The 9,830-nt window shown below is 39.0% G+C and overlaps 1 non-coding gene across 1 annotated transcript; it reads left to right on the top strand.

Annotated features, from left to right (window-relative positions):
• Positions 1-6,923: 6,923 nt before the first annotated feature.
• Positions 6,924-7,031, top strand: LOC139176182 (U6 spliceosomal RNA). Its single transcript, XR_011560638.1, has one exon. It is a non-coding gene; the product is annotated as a U6 spliceosomal RNA (small nuclear RNA).
• Positions 7,032-9,830: the final 2,799 nt, after the last annotated feature.

Here is a 9,830-nt window from a genome sequence, read left to right as displayed (position 1 = left end):
CTTACACCCCAAGATACTATGATTCTGAGTTTCTCAAGATTGTAACACTCTAGAATCCTAAGACTGTAAAGTCTCTGAAGGCTCTACAATTTTGTAATTCTTATGGAAAAACTTTCCAAAGGAAAATCAATTTGTGGACTAGCCAGTTCTTAGCTGTCTCTCCTTCTCTACCTGCCCCACCTCCAATCTGCTTTTAACTTAAAGTCTCAGGTGTTTATTGTGGTCCAATGGTTAAGAATCTGCCTTCCAATCCAAGGGAAGCAGGTTAGGACAGGGTTAGGGCCTGCCTTCCTTGCCATTCAACCTGGCAACTAAGCCACAACTAAGACCTAAGGCAGCCAAATAAACAGTTAAAAGCCTATTTGTGGAATACAAAAATTATGGCACATTCATCCACAGAGTACTTGATACTATGTATTCAATTAAAACAGTAAAAGAAATATTTACTTTGTAACAAACGATACATAACTTTATACTGCATTGCCCCGATTGGGTACACAGAAGAAAATAAAAGGAAGAACGACAAAAATCAGTCATGATTATTTCTGGTCGGTGGATTTTTCTTTTCATTATTCTTTTCCCACGTTCCCAGTTTTCTAAATTACGTATATGTTTTCACAATCGGAAAAAACCTTTTAAGTTCAAATATGTCAGGCCACACCTGGCGCAGCCACTGTATTGTCGGGATATAGAGATGAGTCACCTCAAAGGCGAAGGAGGGGCCAGCCGGACAAGGACAAGGGCTGGCTTTGAAGGGGAGGGACAAGCACTGGATAGGGTGGGGACTGATCAGCTAAGTTTGAGTCCAAGCCGGAAGCGCTGACGGTGGCACCCTACCGGGCAAAATCCAGCGGCAAAGCCTGGGAATAACGTGGCAGCCGCAAAACGCCAGCGGCGCTGGCCTCGCCCGAGTGGTCCCGGAAGGCCTTCTGGCCCACGCCCTTGGCGAGCTCCCGCCCTTTGCTTCTCCCCATTGGTCCACTGAAATTTATTTGGCTCCTAGAGCCCGCCCCCCCTGGGCCTACGAAAGGTGGTGCGTCCCTCCCCCACTTCCGACAGGAGTAGCCATACTGAGTGTGGCGGGACGTGGAAGCGGGTGTGGTTCGCTCTTTGGCTTTTACCCTCTCCGTGTGTTTCTCTATGGTCTCGGGTTATCAGGACCCAGAAGAAAGGGTAGTTTGCCCAGTTGGTAGCGGGGCGTTCGTGTAATGTGCAGAGGTCCCCTGCCCTGCCTCCAGTTCCCGGGAGTCCAGTGGGACTTTTAGTTTTCCAGAGGTGATGTCATCGCAAAACCTTTCCAAGGTCCTAATGCCCCCGTGGTTAGGGTCTCACAACCTTAGATCATTAGAGACAGGGTGACCGAAGAGTTTATTGTTCGAACTGCGACAGCTTTGAAAGCCTAAGGGGATACTTAATAATTAGCATTGACACAACAGTCATAAATGTGAACTGTTTGGGAATTTAGAGCCACCCTACTCCAGATCATCAAATCCTAGGCCCGGTTCTTTTGTTTGTGGTGTGTGTGTGTGTGTTGAAATGTATGTAACAAACACTTCCATTTTAACTTTTCTTTTTTTCATTTTTATTTTCTAATTTTAGTATAGTTGATTTACAATGTTACATTGGTTTCAGGTTTATAACATACTAATTATATTTTTATAGCTTTTACTCCATTTAAAGTTATATCAACTGTACATTACATATTTGTATCATTTTTTTATACCTACTACTTCATGCATCTTAATCCCCTTAACCTATCTTGCCCATTCCCTACCCTGCTTCACAGTGGTAACCACTAGTTTGTTCTCCATATCTGTGAGTGTTTCTGTTTTGTTATATATATATATTTTTTTTTTATGTATATATATTTCTGTTATATTCATTTGTTTATTTTTTAGATTCCACGTATAAGTGAGAACATACAGGATTTGTCTGTGATTTATTCACGTAACATAATACCCTCCAGCTCCAGCCATGGTGTTGCAAATTCTTTTTAACCATTTTTAAGTAGTATTATGGAGAAGTATTATGGAGAGTAGTATTATGGAGAAGACAATGGCAACCCACTCCAGTGGGCAACCCACTCTTGCCTGGAGAGTCCCATGGACAGAGGAGTCTGGTGGGCTACAGTCCAAGGGGTCGCTAAGAGTCAGACAGGACTGAGCGACTTCTCTTTCACTTTTCACTTTCATGCACTGGAGAAGGAAATGGCAACCCACTCCAGTGTTCTTGCCTGGAAAATCCCATGGACAGAGAAGCCTGGTAGGCTGCAGTCCATGGATCACGAAAAGTTGGCCACGACTGAGCGACTTCACTTTCACTTTTCACTTTCATGCACTGGAGAAGGAAATGGCAACCCACTCCAGTGTTCTTGCCTGGAGAATCCCAGGGACGGGGGAGCCTGGTGGGCTGCCGTCTGTGGGGTCGCGCAGAGTCGGACACGACGGACACGACTTAGTAGCAGCAGCAGCAAGTAGTAGTAGTTACATTCACAGTATAGTGCGACTATCACCATTGTTTCCAAAAACTTTTTATCACCTCAAGCAGAAACTCTACCCATTAGGCAATTACTCCCCACTCCCTCAGCCCCAACTGAACTAGTCCCTGATAGTCTCTTTGAATTTGCTTGTACTAGATATTTCACATAAGTGGAATCATGCAATGTATGTCCTTTCAGGTCTGACTTATTTCCTCAGCATATTTTCACCCATAGTGTAGCATGTATGAGTACTTCATTCCATATAATGAAATAATAACCTTACATTGGTTATTTGTTGTTGTTATTGAGTCATTAAGTTGTGTTTCACTCTTTTGTAGTGGTGGACTGTAGCCCACCAGGCTCCTCTGTCCACAGGATTTCCCAGGCAAGAATACTGGAGTAGGTTGCCGTTTCCTTCTCCAGGGAATCTTCCTGACCCAGAGACTGAACCTATGGCTCCTGCATTGGCAGGCAGATTCTTTACCATTGAGCGGCCAGGGGAGCCCTCCATTGGTTATACCACCATTTGTTTATCCATTTATTAGCTAGCTGATGGACGCTTCAGTTGTTTCTACCTTTTGGCTATTGTGAATAATGTTGCTATGAACACTCCCATATGCATTTTTTGTTTGATTACATGTTTTCAATTATTTTGAGTATGTACTTCGGTGTGCGATTGCTGGTTCGTATGGTAATTCTATGTGTTAACCTTTTGAGGAGCTGTCCTACTGTTTTCCACAGCAACTGTACCATTTTACATTCTCATCAACAATGGATAAGGATTCTAATTTCTCCACATCCTCACCAACACTTGTTATTTTCCAATTTTTGTTTTTACTTTTTATAGTCATCTTGTAGGTGTGAAATGGTAGTTCACTGTAATTTTGGTTTGCATTTCCCTAATGACAAATGACATTGAGCATCTTTTCATATGCTTACTGGTCATTTGTGTGTCTTCTCTGGACAAATTTCTATTCAAGTCCTTTGCCCATTATTTTTGAGCTGTTGAGTTGTTGGAGTTCTTTATATATTCTGAATATTACTCCTTATCAGCTATAGGATTAGCACATATTTTCTCCCATTCTGTGAACTGTCTTTCCCCTCTCTTGATACATTTGTTGGTACACAAAAGTTTTTAATTTTAGTAAAGTCCAATTTATCTATTTTGTTGTTGCCTGTGCTTTTGGTATCATACTTAAGAAATCATTGCCAAATCTAAGGTCACATGGCCCATCTCATTTTAGATATGAAGAAATTGAAGACTACATGGGGAAAAGCCTGAGGGCTCAATGTTGCCATCAATTAATGACAGTTGGGACTAAAATCCAGAGTTCCATTCAAAACCATCAATTTTTTTAAATGCTTAAAAATTATTGAGGGGAATTTTACCTTCAATAATAAAACAGTATAATAGAGTAGAACCTTCAGAATAACTTTGCTCCTAGAATAAACAGAGAAGATTGCATATATAGTTCAAATTATTGTGACAGTAGACAACTTTGATTGAGTCATTTTTTGGAGTTGGTATTAAACAAACAAATAAAAATTGATCTCTTTGAGAAAGAAACAAGCAAGAACCTGGCTTACTTCAGGACATAAAATTTATAGAATGACCCTTTAATTCATGGCCTTGTATACTAGGAATTTAGAAATCTAAATCTTTACTGGTTGAGTTACTTGTGGGGGCTCCCTGTTGAGGCCAAGAGCCAAAATGTCAATTTCACTTAAATTTTTTTACCAGTGTACATGAATAGAAATGCCTTTCAAAATTGCCTTTAAAATTGAGCACATATGTCTGAAGTTTAAAATCATTTTATTCAACAAGTACCTATAGAGAACTTTAGGTCTGTTAGGGTCTTTATTCCTATTTTGTTCATTAATTTGTAACTATTATGAATTTCTCTTTCTCTGAAATTTATATGGTGCTCTCTATTAGGGCTTGAACAAGGCTACTCCTTGCTAGAGCATGTATATAAGTCAAGAAGAAATGTGGTGTATCTGTAGTGCCAGTGCTTCCCCATCACGGTCGTTTCTGGACGTCTTAGTAGCATTATTATTTTCCCTTGAGACTATAAGGTTTGGAATAGAGATCAATTAGAAATCACCGGAATAGGAGGGATCTTAGACCCTGTCCTAATTGAAGTAGGTGGTAAGGTTGGTGGGGTCATATTATGTTCTTTTTTCTTCAAATCATTTTAATACTCTGGCAGTGATTCAAAGTATGGGGATGCTACCTTGCCTTACAACAAGCATGATCAAAGGCAATAATGAGACCAGATTCTGAACAGCAAGAGTTGTAGGAAGGCTTCAGGGCTCACAGATTGAAGAGCTTGGTTTCAGAAAGTCTCTTGAAAGCTAGCAGATAGCAGAAAGTGAAAGTGAAGTCGCTCAGTCATGTCTGACTCTTATCGACCCCATAGACTACAGCCCACCAGGCCCTCTGTCCGTGGGATTTTCCAGGCAAGAGTACTGGAGTGGGGTGCCATTGCCTTCTCCATTAACAGCGGCTAGGCATATTATATTTACTTGGAGCTGGTATACTTGGTGACAGCAGGTAAATTTTAAGAGATCCTCAGAGAATGGGTGAATGGATACTGAGTCATGAGTACCTTGAGGCATTCCCTGATGGTAGTTGGGCGTCAAGAGTATTTGTGGTCTGGGGTTAACAGACCAGAATGGGCTGAGCAAGTCTGTTATCTCATAGGGTCAAGCTTCTTCACTGTATAGACCCAGTTCACTGTATAGACCCAGTCTCCTTGATCCTTGAGGTAATACTTGAAAAACATGACCACCCCAAAGTCAGAGGTTCCAATTCCATCTGTCCATATTATTTTGTGCTTTAAAAAAATATGGAAGTTTTTACTTATAAAAAATTTTAAAAACTGTCCTAAATAAATGTTGCATTCACTAAGCAATTAATTTAAAAAGGGAAGAAATTGCCAACTATAATACTGTCTCTTTCAAACCTTTCCACAAACCTTCCCACCCTTCAGCCCATCTTCTATCAGAACTGCGTTTAAAAATAAACAGACCTGAAAGACAAGTGTGTCTAAATATGATTTTTGTACCTGCAGAGCATATGTCTTCTCAGGAATATAAAAAGGCATAATAATTATCTCCTTCCCAATTTTTCTGCAAATAAGAATTATAGTATTTTAATCTATCTTCTATAAAATCTGACCATTATAGTACATGTTTTCTATTTCAGTCTCTCTGTTGAGCATGTGAGATTGCTTGGTTCTAAGGCTTTCAGATTAAGGCAGAAAAAAACCCTTAGCCAATCCGTCAGAATGCAAGATTTGATTTCTTACTAAAGGTTACTCATAGAGTTGCAAGATTAGCAAATGAAAATAAGGATGCCCAGTTAAATTTGAATATAGAATTTTAAATTCTAATTTAGTCTGGTATCAAGTGTTTTATCTGGCAACACAATCCAATTAATATACCAATATTTTGCATTTATTATTTCAATATGTTTTATTGAACACCACTATAGTGAAATGTTGGGCTAGGCTTTGTAGGTCAAACTGAAGGTAAAATGTGTGTCCTCAAAGATTTTATAATATTGGAAGATACCAGGCAGACACTGAAATTATATATAAGCAAATGAAAATTACATGTATAGTAAAATTAATATATAGAACTGACTGTCAATGTCTCTGTAGTTTGTTTCTTTGAATGTTGAGTATTGGTACTTCTCAGGTGTTTGTAAGAACAACAGAGTCCTTCCTCTGTAGTGAAGTTCTATCTTGAAATTAGCATGGCTTTTCCCTGTTCATTGCTACCAAAGCATAAATATTGGTATTGAACAGGGCTGTCCAATATTTTAATTCTCTCTACAGTAAAGTGAAAAATTAGAAAGCTATACACTTAGATGCTCTTTTTTCATTATAATTTCAAACTTGCTTTATCTTCATTTGTGATTGATATTTAATCAATAATGGTTTGTTATACTTGAGCTTTTGGTTTGCGTTCTGTTAAGAACTTAATGGAGTTTAATGACCTCTAAACAAAAACTTAAAGGGACTTCTCTGGCAGTCAAGTGGTTAAAGACTCCATGCTTCCACTGCAAGAGCATGGGTTCAACCCCTTATTGGGGAACTAAGATCCCACATTCCGTGTGGGGAAAAAATAAATAAAATAAATAAACAAACACTTAAGAAGATGGTACGAAAAGGAAGTCTGTGACCCCTTTGCAATGGATGAATTGTTTTGCAATATGAATAATTTCACTGTCCAATTGATGAGTTTATAAGTAAAATGGGTTAGTAGCTCGTAAAATGTTAACTTTTCTATCAGTACCAAAAGGATGTTATCCCATGGGGAAGAGAGCAACATCTCTACATAAACACTTTTTTATCTTTCCCTCCAAATGGTAACTATTTATTGAGTTCTTTCTCTGTGCTGGTATACTAAATGCTTTACAGATATTAAATGTAATCCTGTGCTCGCTTCGGCAGCACATATACTAAAAATTGGAACGATACAGAGAAGATTAGCATGGCCCCTGCGCAAGGATGACATGCAAATTCGTGAAGCGTTCCATATTTTTAGACAATCTCTTTAACAAGTGGTGCTGGGAAAACCGGTCAACCGCTTGTAAAAGAATGAAACTAGAACACTTTCTAACACCATACACAAAAATAAACTCAAAATGGATTAAAGATCTAAACATAAGACCAGAAACTATAAAACTCCTAGAGGAGAACATAGGCAAAACACTCTCTGACATACATCACAGCAGGATCCTCTATGACCCACCTCCCAGAATATCGGAAATAAAAGCAAAAATAAACAAATGGGACCTAATTAACCTTAAAAGCTTCTGCACATCAAAGGAAACTATCATCAAGGTGAAAAGACAGCCTTCAGAATGGGAGAAAATAATAGCAAATGAAGCAGCTGACAAACAACTAATCTCAAAAATATACAAGCAACTCCTCCAGCTCAACTCCAGAAAAATAAATGACCCAATCAAAAAATGAGCCAAAGAACTAAATAGACATTTCTCCAAAGAAGACATACAGATGGCTAACAAACACATGAAAAGATGCTCAACATCACTCATTATCAGAGAAATGCAAATCAAAACCACTATGAGGTACCATTTCACACCAGTCAGAATGGCTGCGATCCAAAAGTCTACAAATAATAAATGTTGGAGAGGGTGTGGAGGAAAGGGAACCCTCTTACACTGTTGGTGGGAATGCAAACTAGTACAGCCACTATGGAGAACAGTGTGGAGATTCCTTAAAAAACTGGAAATAGAACTGCCTTATGATCCAGCAATCCCACTGCTGGGCATACACACTGAGGAAACCAGAAGGGAAAGAGACACGTGTACCCCAATGTTCATCGCAGCACTGTTTATAATAGCCAGGACATGGAAGCAACCTAGATGTCCATCAGCAGATGAGTGGATAAGAAAGCTGTGGTACATATACACAACGGAGTATTACTCAGCCATTAAAAAGAATACATTTGAATCAGTTCTAATGAGGTGGATGAAACTGGAGCCTATTATACAGAGTGAAGTAAGCCAGAAGGACAAACACCAATACAGTATACTAACGCATATATATGGAATTTAGAAAGATGATAACAATAACCCTGTGTACGAGACAGCAAAAGTGACGCTGATGTATGGAACAGTCTTATGGACTCTGTGGGAGAGGGAGAGGGTGGGAAGATTTGCGAGAATGGCATTGAAACGTAAAATATCATGTATGAAACGAGATGCCAGTCCAGGTTCAATGCATGATACTGGATGCTTGGGGCTGGTGCACTGGGACGACCCAGAGGGATGGTATGGGGAGGGAGGAGGGAGGAGGGTTCAGGATGGGGAGCACATGTATACCTGTGATGGATTCATTTTGATATTTGGCAAAACTAATACAATTATGTAAAGTTTAAAAATAAAATAAAATTAAAAAAAAATAAATAAATGTAATCCTGATGGAGAAATCAAGGCTACAGAGAGAGATGTGATCCAATGTTTTTGTAGGCTATTTGGCAGTCTTTTAAACACTAACAATAGAAAACACAACAGCACACAATGTTTTTCTTAAATGAAAAGTTTGAAACACTTAATTTTGAAAAGAGAGAGCTGAGTTCAATACAAGTAAAAACTTCTTGATAGTGAAGAACTGAAATGGGGAGGTTGGAGAGATTTTCTTTACTAGGGGCTTTACTAGGGGTTTATATGCCTAGAAACTGATAGAGATGATTAAATCCTACAGATATTCTCTGAGCTCAGTAATTATGGGAAAGGGAGTTTGCCTGGAGATCAGAGAGGGGAATTTTATGTGGTTGCTCCCTTTCCAGCTTCAATCCTATGCCCATCTATTGTGGAACTTTGTACTACAATTCCTACTTCTAAACAAAAACTAATAATTATCTACCTCTAGCTATTTGGAGGAGAAGGCAATGGCAACCCACTCCAGTACTCTTGCCTGGAAAATCCCATAGGCGGAGGAGCCTGGTGGGCTGCAGTCCATGGGGTCTCGAAGAGTCGGACACGACTGAAGCGACTTAGCATCATCATCATCATCATCCGCAGCAGCAGCAGCTATTTGGATTCTTACTTCAAATGTAATATGTGTAAAACTAAACTCGCTATCTTCCTCCCTTCCTTGACCTTGTATGTCTCACCTCTTTATTTGCTACCTTTTTGTTTCTTTCCTTCTCTTCTGAACCAAATTCTTTAGATGAAAGAGCCTCCATTTTCCTCCATTTCTTCTTCTCTTATTCTTTGTGTTCTTGTTGCCTCCATTTCTCAATCTCCCATTTCCCCCTAAACCCAAACATGGCTTTTGTCCTCCTCTCTCCATTGAAACTTCTAACTCAAGCCAGTGACCCTTTGAAGAAAAGAAAACTTTATTAAGATATAATTTACCTATGATAAAAATCATTCATTTCAAGTGACTTAATTATAATCCAGTGATTTTTAGTAAATTTACAGCATTGTACAATTATCACAATAAAATTTTAGAACATTTCTAGTGCTTAGAAAAGAGCCTGTGCCCATTTGAAGTTACTTACCTTTTGAGAACAGATTCAATGAATGATTTTCAGCCCACAGGTTACTTAACTGCTCTGAATACATTTGGCCCTACTGACCACACCTTTCCTTTTGAAACTTTCTCTTCCCTTCTTTTTAGCCATCACTTTCTCCTGGTTTCCCTCCAAACTTTTTGCTAGTTCTTCACAGATTGTTTTCTCTGCCTGACTTCAAATATTGCTATTCCATCCAGTTCTGTCCTCACCTTTCAGATTACTCTTTACTTAAATGATTACATTCATCTTTATGGCCACAACTGCCATCTGTAAACTTATGACTTCAAAATTTCTA

Source organism: Bos indicus, chromosome 15 (assembly GCF_029378745.1).
Source record: "Bos indicus isolate NIAB-ARS_2022 breed Sahiwal x Tharparkar chromosome 15, NIAB-ARS_B.indTharparkar_mat_pri_1.0, whole genome shotgun sequence".
Taxonomy (NCBI): domain Eukaryota; kingdom Metazoa; phylum Chordata; class Mammalia; order Artiodactyla; family Bovidae; genus Bos; species Bos indicus.
This window is presented reverse-complemented; position numbering and strand designations above follow the sequence as displayed.